Source organism: Labeo rohita, chromosome 12 (genome assembly GCF_022985175.1).
Source record: "Labeo rohita strain BAU-BD-2019 chromosome 12, IGBB_LRoh.1.0, whole genome shotgun sequence".
Lineage (NCBI taxonomy): Eukaryota > Metazoa > Chordata > Actinopteri > Cypriniformes > Cyprinidae > Labeo > Labeo rohita.
Window position 1 is genome coordinate 29,704,347 of NC_066880.1, and position 18,457 is coordinate 29,722,803.

Here is an 18,457-nt window from a genome sequence, read left to right on the forward strand (position 1 = left end):
AAATTATTAGGATATTAAGTAAAGATCATGTTCCATTAAGATATTTTGTAAATATATCAGTCACTTTGATTAGTAATACGCATTGTTAAGAACTTCATTTAGACACATTTAAAGGTGATTTTCTCAATATTTGGATGTTTTTGCACCCTCAGATTCCAGATTTTTAAACAGCTGTCTCTCGGCCAAATATTGTTCTAGCCTAACAAACCATACATCAATGGAAACCTTGATGGATAAATCTCAGTTTCAAAAAATTGACCATTATGACTGGTTTTGTGGTCCAGGGTCACATATAGGATGTATAAATATTTATTTTATTAATTTTTTTAAGTGTGCCTCGAACTACAAATCCCATGATGCCGCTGCGCTGCTCTGAGCGCGTATGCGCGCTTGTGGAATGAAGGGCGCACTTGTTGAGTTTGGGAACTTTCAGAGGCTTGAACTTCTCACTGTGGACGCGGAGCTCCTTCATCATGATTATCCTCAGGCAACATGGATTTATGCCTATTTTTCACTTCTACGGCAGTGTTTTTCTTTTCTGAAGTTTATGTGGATTGTCTTTTGCGTTTTACGCGTTGGACACACACCGTTAACAGCGTGCACGAGTAATAAATAACATTACTGTGAGGATGGAGCGTCTCTGAAGACTCGTCTTTATTGCACTCGCACCACTTAAACCGATTCATATCTGAAGGAGAGTCAGTGTTTGGTGGAGAGATATGAGACGCTTTACTGACAGACGTGTCATGCCACTATGAGACGATTTATGGACTATCATTGGAGTTTAAATGCTCTGTAAAGAGACACTGGACGCTGGAGGAGTGAATGGAGAACATCGCTGCTTTGCCAAGGTAAGAGCATTACTGCATCTTAAAAGTCATGCGAGAACCAGACTACAGTATTATTAACACTACTGAAAGCGTAACCTTGACTTTATTATTCAATGACTTGAATATCGGATGAAACAAACTTTGTGTCCTGTCGTGGACTGATGTGATGCACCTGCGCAAACTGCCGCTATGTTATGATAGAGGTGTTTGCATTGTATTGCATATGATTTATAAATGTCTTCATATGTGAAACTTGTCAGGCGAGTAACAGCCTGTCTGATGAGGATGCTGTGATTCATTAAATGAAGTTTGTTTATAGTGGAGAGACAAGGGTTAGATACAGTATCAGTAACTTTAAGGTTGTTTAATTACGTGTTTTCTATAGCAGATCTGTACTAGATCTGACTGAAGGAAAAGTATTGTTGTAGCTGAAACCTTTTCATGTTAAGCTGGGTAAATGAATCTTTTCCTTTTTTCATAATTAATTGTTTTGCTGCTATATTGAATCTAATAGTCTGTTAAATGGCAGTTTTCGTTGTGACAACTTACCCCATAAAGTGTGACAATGTGCAGTATGATGTGTATGTCCTGCTGTTGATTAGCATGTCTCAAGAAATATATATTTGTCTTGGCTGAAGTGTTCAAAACTTTTTTTAATAAAACATGCATTATTATTAGTAGTAGTAGTAGTAGTAATAACAGTATTTAAATAAATACAAAAATAAATTTTTAAAAGTTAATTCAGGACTATTTTGGACCTTAAAAATAAGGGATTTTAGTGGCAAAGTGTGTCATTTGTATATTTTGGTTTTTATGAGGATTTGAGATCAGTATTTTCAGTTTTATAGGTCGGGCATAAAGGTTTATATTGCTGACAAGTGACTAGATAATTTTGTGTTATTTTAATTCTCACTAACCAATGTTTATACATTAATACCTTAAAAAGTTAAAGTAGATAACTTTGTCTTTCAACATCCCAGTAAACAATGCAAAAACTAATGCCATGGGTTCCCTGGATTAGGAAGAAGGACTTCAGAACTAAAACAGAAAGCACATGTACTTGTACCTGTTCTGACAGATGTGTGAAATGACAGGTAGAATAAATGGAGCCCAGTGATTGGCTGGCAGAAGTTGCATCAGTTGTTTGATTGGTGTAATCAGAAACCGTTTTCTCCTTTCTCGCTCACTGATTGGATGAGATACCAGAAGTGTTAAAGTTCAAGTGTAGGGCAACAGATCAACCTGATTGACTTTACACTGTGAGTTGAGCTGGTCTCTGCTGGTCTCTGCTGGTCTCTTTCAGTGGTGCAGTCATTTGTCTCAGATTTTGGGATGATCCTTCACCAGTCTGTTTGTCTCCATCTGCTGGTAGTTTCATAGTTTGATTTTTTTTTTTTTTTTTTTTTTTTTTTTTGTGTGATTTCACTCTTCCTTGGGGTTGAATGAGTACATTGATGTGCTACTACTAAAGGAGTGAGACTTGTGTAATTTATGGGTATGTTGCTGTCAGAAAAGTAGTTAATGTGTGACAATGACATATATTCTGTTAGCTCTGCTTGGTCATATGCACTTTTCATCATGGCCTACGCGATCCAGTGCTGTCGTGCGCAATGTGAAATATTCGCTCTTGTTATTTTAGTCCACGTAAGATTATTAATCATGAGGACTTTCTTGAACTAATGCCCTCAGAAGATGCTGAGCATCATTAAAATACCTGAGGTCAAAACATCACGGCTGTGCCAGTATTGTGGTCTTATAATGAAGGTAAAGACTTGCGCTATTTGTAACTGATACTGATCATTAGGACGGCGTTTCATAGGCTAATATGGATTGTGTTTCCACACACGGTTTGGAGAGTTTTCAAATATGAATCGGTCTGATGTTTTAACTAATATTTTCCATGTGTACTCTTTGAAATATTTTAAAAAGCTTCATATTTCTTTAGTCATGTGAGCTTCACTTTCTTTGAATAAGACTTGGCAGTGTGAAGGCAGTGTTTCAATGCTGAATGTCCACTGAGTGGTCAAAAAAATGCAAAAACCAACCAGTTGAACCTCTTCAATGAGCTCCACTAAACCATGGTAATCTCAAGTACAGCTGCAAAACCATTAGTTGCGATTAATCGATTCAAAATAAAAGTATGTTTACATACTATACAATATGTGTGTACTGTGTATATTTATTGTGTATACACATACATGTATATATTAAGGAAATATGTTAGATTTATATGTAAAATATCTATATATAATATAAACGATATACAAGTGTTTATAAACAAACACATAAATACACAAATATATATGTGTATTTATATATACATAATAAATATACACAGTACACACACATATGGTATGTAAACAAACTTTTATTTTGAATCGATTAATCTGGACTAATCGTTTTGCAGCTCTAATCTCAACTATGATTTACTTTTAGTTTGCAGTTGTGACAAATGAACCAGAAATAATATTATCCACAATTTTATCATCTCTTAACTCATTATTGGATTAGATTCACAAATGTTGAGACATTTTTACACAAATTTGAATGCAAAATATATTATTAATGAGATGGAATTTGATCATTTTGGTATGTTTTTGGATTTCCCGCCACCTTTTTACGTTTTTTTTGTGGACCTATAGTCAAAAGTGACTGACCTACAAAAATTCGCTTATAAATTTCTCGTTATGCTATATTATTACCATATTGGGTGTAATCTTTTTTTCACCTTGTTTTCTTTCAATAGCAAAAATTTTATATTTCTTTTTGAAACTGATTGATCGTAGGCCTCACTGATCTGAGCTCATGCACTTCATATTCAGTCAAAATGATAAACAAATAATGCATTTTTCCCCTCTCAAAAACAGAGGTGCATAAGATCAGATCAGTGAAGCCTACAACCTGTCAATTCCAAAAGAGAAATACAAAACCTGTGCTAATTAAAAGAAAACAAGTTTGAATGTAACATTTTTGGCTGGTCATTAGTGACTGGGAACACCAGCTTAGGTCAAGGGTTTTCAGCACAACATGAGATTTAAACATGCAACCAAATGCAATTCAGATATTGATTATTGCACAATTTGTGCTGTATCAAATGCAATTAAAATGCTATAAAAAATGTAAGAAAAAAAACCTGAAAATGTACAGGTTTTATTAATCATTGAGTTACGGACATTTCCATTAATGTAAAACACAACACAAAGTGTAAAGTATGACTAAAACACCTGTGAAAAATCAATACAAAATAACACTAATGTACTTAAGTACACAGAGCCCTATTTTTACTGACTTTTAGTAGTGTTCAGCAGTATCTGTTCCAAACGCAGCCAGAAGATGGCAGCAGCGCTCTATTACTAAAACAATTCAAGCAGGAGGTTGTACACAAGCAACAAGTTTGTACATCTGAATTTTCGAAATAAACACGTGACATCGGTAGATCATAGCATATTCAAAATCTGACCAAAACTGTCTCTCCTCAGCTGTTTGGATTCAAGTGTGTTTTTACTGAAGATGAACTGCCATCTCAGTCTTTTGTGTTTACAGGTATCAGTGATAAGTTTCTTCACCCACATCTGTCAGATCTTAATCATACTCTTAAATCCTCTGGATTATAATAATATCTCAGTGTTTTAGTTTATGCTCAGCAGTCGTGCTGAAACAGCGTGCAGATGTGAACCTGACATCGGCAATCAGTCACTCACACACATATTGCAAAGACGTTTTGAAGTTTAACCAAATAAAGATTAAATTATTACATTTAAGCTTACCAGTTTAGGCAGACTTCATTCAAATAAAACCTGTTAAAATAATCAAAAGGCTGACTTTTACCCTCGTACAAAGCTTTCACAAACTTTCACAAAAAAAAAAAAAAAATAATAAAAAATATGAATATGTATATATAATATGTGACCCTGGATCACAAAACCAGTCGTAAGGGTCATTTTTTCAAAATTGAGATTTATACATCATATGAAAGCTGAATAAATAAGCTTTTCATCGATGTATGGTTTGTTAGGATAGGACAATATTTGGTCGCGATACAACTATTTAAAAATCAGGAATCTGAGGGTGCAAAAAAATCAAAATATTGAGAAAATCACCTTTAAAGTTCTTCAAATAATGTTCTTAACAATGTATATTGCTAATCAAAAATTAAGTTTCTATACATTTACAGTAGGAATTTTACAAAATATCTTAATGGAACATGATCTTTACTTAATTTCCTAATAATTTTTGCCATAAAAGAAAAATCAATAATTTTGACCCATACAATGTATTTTTGGCTATTGCTACAAATAAACCCCAGCGACTTAAGACTGGTTTTGTGGTCCAGGGTCACATATATGTGTAAATATGTGTAAGTAAATGCAAATAATTCTGCAAAAATACTGCCCTCTTCAGGCTAGTGGTGGAATCTGTAAAATAAAAAAAATAAATAAACATTTTCAAATGTTACTTTTAAACAAAAAATGTAACTTCCAGATCCCCTGTTGAAGACCCCTGTTATATGAATGTCTTTCGAATTCATTCTGATATACTTTCTGTAAAGGTCGATTATTGTTCAATATTTTATCAGTAACTTTAATGGTACTGATGAAAATGTGCCAACTGCTAAAACTTTTAGTGCAGAAAATCTCAGTATTTCTTATCTAATGCATGTGCAACTGTTTATCCCATATGCGGTGTTCCAACCATATTTTATTACAAATCTGTGGTTTTAACCTTTTGTCCAGAAGGTTTTGGAGGTGTTTCTTAACTTTGGTGTTCATTTGTTAGCAGCTTTGTGAGGGCGGTTTGGTTTTAGATCTCAGTAATACCTAGTTCCGCTTTAATAGGATTAGGCTTTGGACTACAGGGTTGTTTGTGTGTCCGCCAGCTAGATCTGCTTCTAGGATGTCAGGTGAGCTTCAAACTATTGGAGAGGCATCATGTTGTTTACAGTCTTTCAAAGGGTATTTCCAGCTCACATGTAATGTAATGTGACAGTATTCTACTGCGAAATTGTTCCTTCAGGAACAAATTAAAAAGTCAAATCTCTGTAACCTTTGCTGCAGATGTGCAACTTTCAGTAACTAAGTATAAAATATTGCATTATTTTGATTCCCACAAGACATTTCTGTATATTTCATGCACTTTTTTTCCCTGCCGTTGGGTGGCTTATATAACCAATGAAGGACTAGATTGCACAAACATGAAGCAGGTAGAGTCTAAATAAAGGTCCAGATAGATGAAGGCCGGAGAGCCAAGAAAGCCTTCGACATGATGTAACTAACATAACCACCTACACTTGAATGTTTTAGTAAAAACAGAGAATTGTTTCTTTCCTCAAAAGAGATTGCTTTGACATTCAGGTTGTATATAATGATTTTAAGACTCAAGGTTTACTCATGTGTGGTTCATTTAAAGAAATAGTTCATCCGAAAATGAAAACGTGCTGAAAACGTGCTCATTCTCAGACCATCCAAGATGTAGATGAGTTTGTTTCTTCATCATATTTGGAGAAATCTCGCATTGCATCACTTGCTCGCCAATGGATCCCCAGCAGTGAATGGGTGCTGTCAGAATGAGAGTCCAAACAGCTGATAAAAACATCACAACAATCCACAAGTAATCCACACCACTCCAGTCCATCCGTTAACATCTTGTGAAACCAAAAGCTGCATGTTTGTAAGAAACAAATCCATCATTAAGGCATTTTTGATCTTCAAACTGTTTCTTCCAGATAAAATACAAGTCCGTTATCCATAATAACGCTTCCTCAGGTGAAAAAGTCCATCTCCTGTTGTTTTCTCACATCAAAATCTACCCACATATTTGTTTAGAGCTGTTTTGGATTGTAAACGTTGTTTGATCCGTGCAGATTTCTCTCCTGATTCAAGTCTGATGAAGAAATAAACTCACCTACATCTTGGATGTCCTGAGGGTGAGGACATTTTTATTTTTTGGATGAACAATTCCTTAGTATCAACTTTGTCTCAGATGTTTCTCCTAAAACTCTTTTGAAATTTTGGAAATCTGTCTTTTGATTGAAGTCTAACTGTTTCAGATGTCGATGGGATGTTCAGGAGTGTCCATTTGTGCACTATTTATTCTCATTGTTGTCACAGATGTCAGATTGCCATCCCACTTTATAGAGTAAATACACGTGATTGAATGTTCAGGCTAGTGATTCAGCATCAGATGTAAGACATGAGGGCTTCCTTCTGTAAGGCTCCAGAGTGTTTTTTGTTTCAGGCGTGGATCTGCGCTGTGGTGAGCCAACTGGCTAACCAGGTCCATAAAGCACAGTAGAGCATTACTTTTACTCCTGAAACGCAGACTATTCAGCGTGTTTGAGCGGAAGGCTTGCTGCTCCCCGCAGCTGTACACATTTTTCACTGTCATCTGCTGCTGCTGGAAGCGAAATTGCGATCATTGATATTAAAATGTGTGGATTTATCAGTATTTGTCAGTTTAGACTAAGCACTTATGTGCATCATAAAATGACTGTAATTTGCTTTTAAATGCTTTATTTCTGTGCAGCGTTTCACTATGGGATCTTCTGGACTTCTACACATGATCACAGCTTCAACTGTAACAGTAAAGCTCAGAATGATTAGTTAATATGACACAAAATGCTATATTCAAGAGCCCAGTCTAACTCTTATAAAGAAGTTATAAAGAAAATACATCACAGGTTTCATTTGGGTTCCTGTATTGGCTCTTGTAGTTGTGCTTCAGTGGCAGATTTTGTGTTATGTAATATTATTTCCTTTTTTTGCAAGGTGAATAAATATGTACAAGTGTTTATAAAACTGCTAGAAGCTTTCTTACTCATTTCTCACAGAATTATGTCAAAATTTCCATTTTTGGCAAGTGACCTTGTACACAGTCCTTGTTCTTTATGTGTATCATGGCCTTATTTCAGACTTAAAAATGTTATTTTTTTAAACCACGCATAAACGGTTTCTCAAAAAAAAAGGGAAATAGGGAAAGTATACTTTAAATATAAATATAAAATTGCCAGTCAGTGTCAGCAAATCATTGCATGAGTGAGTCATTGAGTCATTTATTCATCCGATTCATTTAAAAACAGCTGATTGATTTAGTAAAAAAAAAATTGTTGTGTGTTGCTGACAGATGCAAAACCGTTCTGCTGTGGCTCTGTTTGGAACCATTTTTGTTGTAGAAATACAACAAAAACTTAATATTAACTTCTTGTTTTATCAAATGAATATCACATTTGCAATTATGTGAAATTTGGAGAAAAAACATCACTCTTTGTATAATATTAACTATTAGATTATATAATTATAAAAGACATTTCCATATAAGATAGATCAAATGGATCTAGCAACTGTAAGAAAATAGTCTGTCTTTTTTGCATCAGAATTAACTCTTCACAGTTAGTTTGACAAGTGATCTGACTAATCATAACGCAGAATCTGCCATTTTTGTCTGACAAACAAACAAGACTGGATTTTGCATCGATTCTGTGATTTATTTATTTATTTATTTATTTATTTTTTCTTTCCCCCAAAATGCATCGCGATTCTTAGCTTAGTTTTTAACCAGTTCACTATACAACCTAAAATAATCATTCATAAAGTTTGAAAAGATTGAAGCAAATAACCAGGGTGTTCACAGTGGTCTGTGTTTACATAAATTTTGCATTATAAAACCAAGGTGCAAGTACATTTAAGCACTTTTATTACTTAGGTAGTGCTCTTCTTCAAGTGGGTTTAAGTGTGTGGTTAAAAACTAGATTAGAGCACCATCTGCTGTTAAAAACTGAGTTCAGAATGCATTCCTTAAAGTCCCCCTCTAGTGAAAATCAAGATTTTTATGTTGTTTTTTTTGTCTATGTGGTGTTGCTTTTACACAAAGCATGTGCCAGTCCATTAATCAACACCATTGCTGAGTATTTTCTCCTTAAAACTGTAGTTTTCCAAAGGCTGTCCCAGAAATGTGATTTGAAACAGCCCTTTTTTTTTTTTTTTTTTACTATGTCACAAACTTCAGTAACCAATCACGTCAAAGGATAGATTCCTATCATTAGCATGCAAAATATACCAATAGGATTATTAGCACAAAACCAAATAATAAATAAAGCATTTAATAGAGCATATAGAGCATTAAATAGAGCACAACTGCTAGGTGCTAACCGCTAACTTAAAAAAAAATAACCCGCGGCAACAGTGTAAAATTAGCCCGGAGTCAGACGCACCGCTCCTGCAATCCATTTTGAGGGCACAACATCGTCAAGTAAGTAACTTTAAAGGGGTCATCAGATGCCCATTTTCCACAAGTTGATATGATTTTTTTTAGGGTCTTAATGAAAAGTCTATAATATACTTTGGTTAAAAATTCTCAATGGTTGTGTAAAAAAACACCCTTTTAACCTTACCAAAATCAGCTCTGCAAAAATCATCCTGTTCTGGTCGAGGTTGCTTTAAATGTTAATGAGCTCTGCTCGCCCCGCCCCTCTCTTCTCTCTGTGGAGTGACGAGCCTGTTTACTTTAGCCCTATTTAGCCGCTAAACTTGCTAACTAGCACGTTATTAGGAAAGGCGATCGCAAAGATTCCTAAAAAAACGCTTATACTCACTTCTGCTGTAAGTGAAGCTGGATCACAAATGATTCGCGCGAATATATATGTAGATCGGGAGGCGCATTTGCCTTCACAAACAAATGTAATTCACTGCATCTTCAGCAGCTCAGATGTCGGGAGTAAATGACGACCACTATGTTCATTATTACATCCAGCAACACAACACCTCAATTGCTCAATTCTTGTCTAACTTACATCCCTGCTCCAGCATCAAAACATGGCGGTCTGACTGTTACAGCTGATCTGAGGTAAAACACTCATGTCAATCAACTATGGTGGGAGCGGCCTCTGTGGGTGTGATGCAACAACGACAGGCATCTGAGAGTGGCTCGATTTGAAAAAGGGGATATTATTTTTACAGATTAATTAAAAGCCACTGCATGGATTTTTCTCATTATAGGGTAGATTTGTACATACACTGACAACACACATTAATGTTCAAACAACATGAAAATGTGAACTTAGCATCCGTTAGAAAAAAGAGTTTTATCAGTCATTGTCCGTGTTTCGCCATTATATCGCGTTTACTATAGATTAGTTAGTGGATTAGGGGGCTCTGGCTGGTGTGACCGCGTGGGGGCGGGGCAAATTTGCATATTCATAGATCCACGTATAGTAAATGAGGCAAGGGGGTAGAGTTACATTCAAGCTGTTTTAAGGCATGAGCAAATTATTTTCACAAGAAAAAACACTTAAATATGTCATTTCGATTATCAAAGATCAGTTTTAAGGGATAAAAATTTTGACTACAGGGGGACTCTAAATCTGAATCGATTCACAAATTGCGATTAATTTACTGTGGCATCGGTGGACTTGAAATTGATAAATGGTGTGTATTGACATCTTTCCACGCTTGAAACAAGATACCCTCTGATGTGCATTAATGTTTATTTCATGCTATAACTAGTAAAGAGGAAGAGATCAGTTCACATGCTGCTTGATCTGAGGCGCTACAGCAATCTGTCACGACACATTAAAGAGCCACAAAGCGGTATTTACTGTTTGAATTTTTTACAAAATGATAAAAATTGAAAGCTGAAAAATACCAAAGATTACCTGCTCTGTCTTGTCTGTTAGTGTGTTGTCAGTGTCTTTGCTCTGTGATGTGTTTTTCACTGCATGGTGAACACGGGTGGCGTGAGATTGGCACGGCTTGTTGGACTTTAAAAAAAAAAACAAATTAATGAGAACAACTTTGAGAATTCAACTTAAAATACAGTGCAGTATTTGCACACACAACAAATACTGAGGGCTGACACTAGGCAGAATGCAAATTAAACTTAGTGACATCATGCATCATTGACCTTAAGAAGTAGTGATCTGAGCACTTTCAAATGTGATCTGTACAGATTAAGTATTAACACGGGCTGGTGAGTTTGGCCCTGTTTACATCTTTTGCACTTCCAGATGTCTTTTGACATCTATTGTAATTATGACATTTATTCCACATGCATATGTCACGACATTACAGTACGTATAGAAACTCCGAAAACATTGCCAGATTGGAAAACACACGGAGACTCCTCGTTCCGTTCCCCGCTTTAGGAAGCAACACCTCTTAATGGGGATGGATGGCACCATTATGTAATTCTAGACAAAAAGAACAGATCAGCTTAGAGGAGGGGAAAAACTGTGAGGGTAAGAAAACAAACAATGAAAAGAACATTCAAAGTTTTCTTTCCACTTCAACTCAGTGTTCATAAAAAACACACTTTCTGCTTCGTTCAGCCTTCCCTCCAGGGACTGAAATGGAGAGTTTGGCCTTGGAGAAAGAGAGGGAGGGAGACTTGTGTTTTTGTGTCTAATTGTCGTGGTGATTGAGAGGGAGAACAGAACGGAGAATGAAAGCGTGAAAGAGAAAGGGCCCTCGGTGACACGCTAGTACCCATGACAACTGGCCCTCCGGGGACCGAGCCCCCTTTCGAAACTCCACCTCCAGCTAAACACCCGCTAATTGGGCCACTTCGCTTTGTGCGCGTCTCCACTGATCCTCGTGCCAGAAATATCAACATCCTTGTTAATTCTCTGTCGTCTAATCATTTTCTCTGGAACTCATTTGCGAGTCGTTAATCGTGCTGCTATAGATCCTCCCGATCGTAAGGAATCCAGAACGTGTGACGGAACAATCGAATCACGGCTCGTATAAACTGTCCCGAGTAAATTAGACGAGAGCGTTCCACGTCTCCTTCATGGTGGTGAACGCTTTTGGGAGGATCTTAAACAAACGTAAACCTTTTGTGGTGAGCATAGCCTTCAGACCCGTTTGGTCGGCATGCACCAAATTAATTCAGTCTGGAGAATGTTTATTGCTGAACTCTTTTTCGAGTTTCTTGTTGAATACATCTATTTATACTATTTATACAGCATGGGATAATCTCTCCTCCTAGTCATATGCACTTTTTCAAAGTTTGGGACTGTATAATCCAAGTAAAAATGTACTGTAACATACTTTATTGAAGTGTATATATATATATATATATATATATATATATATAAAACATATGTCTACTAAATTTTGCTTAGATGGTATAATATATACTGAAAAAAGATAAAAAATATATATATATATATACAAATTATAAATATATAAATTTATTTATTTATTTATGTGTATATGGTGTGTGTAAAAAAAAAACTATAAAATATTATAAAAATAAATAAAAATATATTTATTATACTTTTTTTTTTTTTTTTTTTTTTTTACTATATAGACACACTATTTTTTTTTTTTTAATTATGTAAACAAGAATGTAAAAAACACTCACATATAACTTCATATATAAGTCTATATTTAATTAAAGGTTTAATAATACATTAAATTTAAATTTAACTTTATTTTCGAAACTTTTGACTAATGAAATCAAGAGATATTTTGAGAAAAGCTGTTTAATTATATTAATATTATATATATATTTGTACGGCTCAAAGACACATCAGATATTACACTAAAACCTGTTGCCTGAATATGTGAAACATTTAATTCATCAGCAGCTTATTGTGTAGTTGTTTGACATTTGAATATGATTGTTTATAAAACTGATCATCGACCGTTTTCACACTTGACTCAAGTTCGTCCATCTTCAGCAGTGTTTGTAATAAAACACACTGCTTTATAATGACTGATGAAAAGTCTCTTCACAAAGACAAATGAGTTTGTACAAAAGTTTACACTGGAACGGATGTCAGATCATAATTTAATTACCTTGTAAAGTCAGTAAAATGGAAAAAAATAAAATATTCAGGTCTCTGATATTTGAAAATGTACTTTGTACGCTTTGGAGGTCTGAATGAAATTGAATAATACTTTTAAAAACTGAATAATAATTAAAAAAATAATTTTAATTTAAATGAGGTTAAATTAAATTAATTTAAATTAAATTGAACAATTTAATAAATGTATATAATTTTTTTTTTTTTTATGTGCATATGAAGATATTAATATAAAATATTGATTTTTTTTTTTTTTTAACATTTAAAAATGTGTTTAATGTAACATTTGTGTAACAGTTTGCATGCCCTTGTGTTTCAGAGTTTCATAGCATTACATCAGGGAATTTGAAGGCAGTGTAATTACCATACCAAAAAAGTTCTCCAGATTTCATAGTAAATGTTTACTGCCGGTCCACTAACACTACCTGCTATTTTGCATGCCTGCCTCCTGCTGAGAGGAGAAAGCTCTGCTGCTCTGAATCAGACTGAATTTAATGTGATTCTGAACTTAATCTGTTTTATTACAGCAGTATACTGTATAATTATGAATATCAACCAAGTTTATGAGATAGTGTTCCAGCAAAACATCATGTGACTTTTTTGCTTGTTTACTGAAGATGACAAATAAGATGATGCATGGATATTAAGGGTCTGGAATCATTATTATCTTAATTATGTATTATTGCCATTGGCAGCTATTTGTTCGGATTATTGTGGGCCACACATCTCGTAATAGCGCAGGTTAATGTTTTATAGGTTGCGTAAAATGCTAAATATTTCAGATTTTACAATATTCAACAGTCAGTTCTTATTCTAGAATTTTACTGTGAAACCAATGGAGACTAGGACACAATGTATTAAAATAAAAATATCTGTATTATGCTGCTATTTATTTATTTTAGGGCTGGTAAATGATTAATCGCGATTAATCACATACAAAATAAAAGTTTGAGTTTTCCTAATATATGTGTGTGTACTGTGTGTAATTATTATGTATATATAAATACAAACACATTCATGTATATATTTAAGAAATATTTACAAGCATATGTATTTATTATAATTTTTATATAATTTATACAATATATAAATAAAAATATTTTGTACATACACTACCGTTCAAAAGTTTGGGGTCAGTACATTTTTATTGTTTCTTTTTTTTTTTTTTTTTAAGAAATTAATACTTTTATTCACCAAGGATGTATTAAGTTAATAATTAAAAGTTTATTAAAAGTTAATAATAAATAATTTACATTGTTATAAAATATTTATATTTTGAATAAACACTGTACTTTTTAAACTTGTTATTCATGAAAGAATCCTGAAAAAAAAAAAAATCACAGGTTCCAAAAAATATTTGGCAGCACAACTGTTGATATTATCCAACACTGATCATTCTAATAATAAATCCGCATATTAGAATGATTTCTGAAGGATCATGTGACACTTAAGACTGGAGTAACAGCTGATTAAAAATTCAGCTTTTCATCACAGGAATAAATTCTATTTTAAAGTATGTTAAAATAAAAAACATTATTTTATATTGTAAAAACATTTTGCAATATTACTGTTTTTTTTTCTATATTTTTAATCAAATAAATGCAGCCTTGATGAGCATAAGAGACTTCTTTAAAGACTATTACAAGTCTTACTGACCCCAAACTTTTGAACGGTAGTGTAAATAACATATTTCTCTTAAATATATACATTAATTTGTGTGTATTTATATATACATAATTACACACAGTACACACACATTTATTAGGCAAACTCAAACTTTTATTTTGTATGTGGTTAATTATGCTAAATTTTGACAGCCATTTATTTATTTATTTATTTATTTATTTATTTATTTATTTATTTATTTATTTATTTAGCGCAGTCACCATGGCAGTGGATTGTTTCATTTATGGAGATGTTGGAACCCATTAGCTTGTAATTAATTGTAATTTTTTTTTTTAATTAATTTTAAATTAATTTTAAATAATTTAACACTTAATTGCTTTTTTTTTTTAATTTCTGTGATGAAAACATAGCTAAATGAATGATTGAGTCTGATCATAAGTTGCACTTTAAACTATTTATACTAATATTATTTAATAATCAATTAGGTTATTTAAAAAAGTGGGTGGTTAGGTGGTTATATATAGTAACAATAAAGTATAGTAACTATGTATTTTACAATATCTAAAGAATATCTTACTACAAAATACTTTTGTATTCCTATAATTTTACTACAAAACTAATGGAGTAATGGTATATATAATTGATTGGAGGAAAAACTACCTGACTGAATGTTTTAAACTGAGCTCACTTTTAATTATTAATTTATTTATTTACTTTTTTTTTTTAACTTTAAATAGACTTTCTCTTCCAGGCAAGCAGACCAAAATATTAACGACTTATGATACACTACACAGGTTTTTGTCCAATCAGATACTCTGTAGAATGAGAATGTCCCACCCCCAATACCACCTAATAGCGAATCACTGTTCATGACTGTGGCTTTATTATGACAGATCACTTTATTCACAGCTGATTGGTCCAATCTGTTTCCTTGAGCCCCCCAAAAACAGAGTTTATTTGAACTAAACCCAAACTTACACTGAATCTGGTTTTGCTGAAGCCACTGGAGGATAAAAAGAGCCACAAAAACTCTTGAAGATCCACAAGCTCTATTTGTATCAAAAGAAACAATGCAAATAATGCGATTACGTGTTGCCCCTCCAGCCCTTTCTGGCCTCTCTGAACCCTGCGCTGGCGTCCCGTCCAGCCTTGGGTGAGGAATTTGGGCACTTATTCCTGTGAACCCATAAATTCCCTTGTGTTGTTTTGGATTTTATTTCTTGCAGCATTGTTTACTGCTGTGTGTGAGTGAGGATGATGAAGCACATGATCACAGCAGGGCATAAGACACATCTGTCTTCATCAAGCAACGTTTAAGGGTGTAAACTTTATCTAAAATCTATGATGAGACCCACAGAGTGCACAGTTCTCAAAAAGTCTCCTGCAGTTTATGGACAGTGTCTGGAATGTTCTGTAAATAATCTGATTTATGAACATTGTTGTTAGTTCTGGAAAATGTCTGAGTTGCAGTTTTTGGAGTGGCATTTCAGTGAAAAGTGTCTCTCTAGGTTGGACTGAGGTCAGGCTTTCTCTTTTACCCACGCTGCACAGTTTTAACATTAGTGCGAATAATTCAGACCTGATCTCCGAACATTTTACATTGAAGCAACCCTGAAAAGAGGCCTACATTTTTATTTTAATTTTGGTTTAATCCTGTCATGTGGGTTTGATCTGAACATTAAGGGTCTCCTCCCATTGACAGGGTTCTTTAGCTTGTAACAATAGCAGAACCCTTTTTGGTGCGGAATAGACTCTTATTTATAAGGTTCCATAAGGAGCTATGCTTTAATAGCGCTATATAAACAGGGATGCACGTAAGTCGTGCGCAGGAGTCCATGCATGACCAAAACAAGAAATATGCTGGGTAAATAAGTTCAGATCACTTATTTGTGTACTGACATGGTTGACAGCTGTTAATGCACAATCACAATTTTAGAACTATTATACACTGTAAAAACGATTTGAGTCAACTTAAAATAATTTATTACCCGGCTAAGTCTACTAAGTTGTACAACTTAGTGACAACTTAGATATTTGAGTTGATTCAACTTAAAAATTTAAGGCAGCAGGGTAACAAATTATTTTAAATTGACTCAACAAATTGTGTTTTCCCCCCCAGATTTTCATCCAAACTGAAAGCATAAATCTATTTAGGCATACTTGTCAGCAAACAATTTGAAAGTTAGAAAATTATGAAAATTTGTGTGAGAAATATAAATAAATTAATTAATTAAAAAAAAAAAAAAATAATACAAATTTAATTTAGGGCTGGCAGATGATTAATCGCATACAAAATAAAAGTTTGAGAGTATATTTAAATACAAACACATTCATGTATATATTTAAGAAATATTTACAAGTATATGCATTTATTATAATTTTTATAGAATTTATTTTGTATAAAAATAAAAATATTTTGTACATAAATACAAATTAATGTATATATTTAAGAGAAATGTGTTATTTATATATACATAATAATTACATATATATCAGGCAAACTCAAACTTTTATTTTGTATGCGATTAATCACGAATAATTGTTGCCAGTCCTAATTTAAATATTAGTGTTGCATTTTTAAGTGCATTAAGTGCACTATAAAATAATTGTACTTTTATTTTATTTTTGCGTTTTAGTTTATTACCACACTTTTTTGTTTATTGTCTGTAAAAAGTAATTAAAAGTCAATGATAACTATTAATGTATTGATGTATTGATTTTTCCAGTTATATTTAATGGATCACACTGAGTACCAAAAGTGCTCTCATGAGAACAAGACTGAAAAAGTTGCATGCATCCCTGTATTTTGAATCTTAATTGTGTTATAAAGAACCCTAAACTGTAACACAAAGAATGATTTTAGCATTAAAATGCTTCTTTAAGGGGGTCATCGTCATTTTCCACAAGTTGATAGGATTCTTTAGGGTCTTAATGAAAAGTCTATAATATACTTTGGTTAAAAATTTTCAATGATAGTGTAAAACGACACCCTTTTTGCCTTGTCAAAATCAGCTTTGCAAAATTCGTCCTGTTCTGGTTGAGGATGCTTTAAATGTTGAGTAGCTTTGCTCGCCCCGCCCCTCTCTTCTCTCTGTGGAGTGACGAGCCTGTTTACTTTAGCCGCGTTTAGCCTCTAAACTTGCTAACTAGCATGTTATTAGGAAAGGCGATCGCAAAGATTCATAAAAAACCCCTTACGCTCACTTCTGTTGTAAGTGAAGCTGGATCACGAATGATTTGTGTGAACATAGACGGATATATGTAGATCGGGAGGCGCATTCCCTTCACAAACAAACATAATCCACTGCATCTTCAGCGGCTCAGATGTCGGGAGTAAATGACGATCACTACATTCATTATTACATCCTGCAACACAACACCTCAATCGCTCAATCAGAGATATTCTTGTCTAACTTACATCCCTGCTCCAGCATCAAAACAATGGAGGTTGGACTGTTACAGCTGATTTAAGGCGGGTCTGAGGTAAGACGCTCATGTCAGTCAGCTATCATGGGAGCGGCCTCTGTGGGTGTGACACCACACCAACAAGCATCTGAAAAGGTCTAGATCTGAAAAAGCGGATATTATTTTTACAGATTAATTAAAAACCACTGCATGGATTTTTATCATTATAGAGTAGATTTGTACATACACTGACAACACACATTAATGTTCAAACTACATGTAAAAGCGAACTTTGCATCTTTAAGAAAATATGGTTTGAAATAGAACCGTTAGTTACTAATAAAAGTTCCAAGATCCTTTTTTTGTAGTGTGAAGATTATTTGAATGATCTGAAGACCCCTTTTATAAAGAACCTTTTGTGGAACGGAAAGATTACAAGGATGTTAAAGATTCTTCATGGAACAATCATTTTTAAAAGTGCATTAGTAGAGAACCATCTATTTGTGTAAAACAGCAAGTACTTCAAGAATAAATATAACACACAGGCCGGTCAGTGTATGCATTTGTTACATTTTTGGGCGAGAATGTCCTTTCCTGATATTGTTGTTTCACTCCTCCAGCACATTGCGTAGTTTATAATGTTACAAAGTTACTGGTACAAACCACAGCCAGGCTATTCAAGGCCATCTAATCTGGTCTTCCTGAATTGCAGAAACACATTGTATACTTTATGTGGAGGAATTTTTTAAACATGTCAAACATTCAGTATAATAAAGTGAAACATTTATGGTTTACA

General features: G+C 33.8%; 1 long non-coding RNA gene across 1 annotated transcript in view; it reads left to right on the forward strand.

The window, feature by feature from the left end:
- The first annotated feature begins 403 nt into the window (after positions 1-403).
- LOC127173968 (uncharacterized) overlaps positions 404-18,457 on the forward strand; it is an 84,269-nt gene continuing 66,215 nt past the window's right edge. The window contains exon 1 of the long non-coding RNA XR_007828822.1: positions 404-851. This is a non-coding gene — a long non-coding RNA (uncharacterized LOC127173968). The remainder of the gene's footprint in view (positions 852-18,457) is intronic.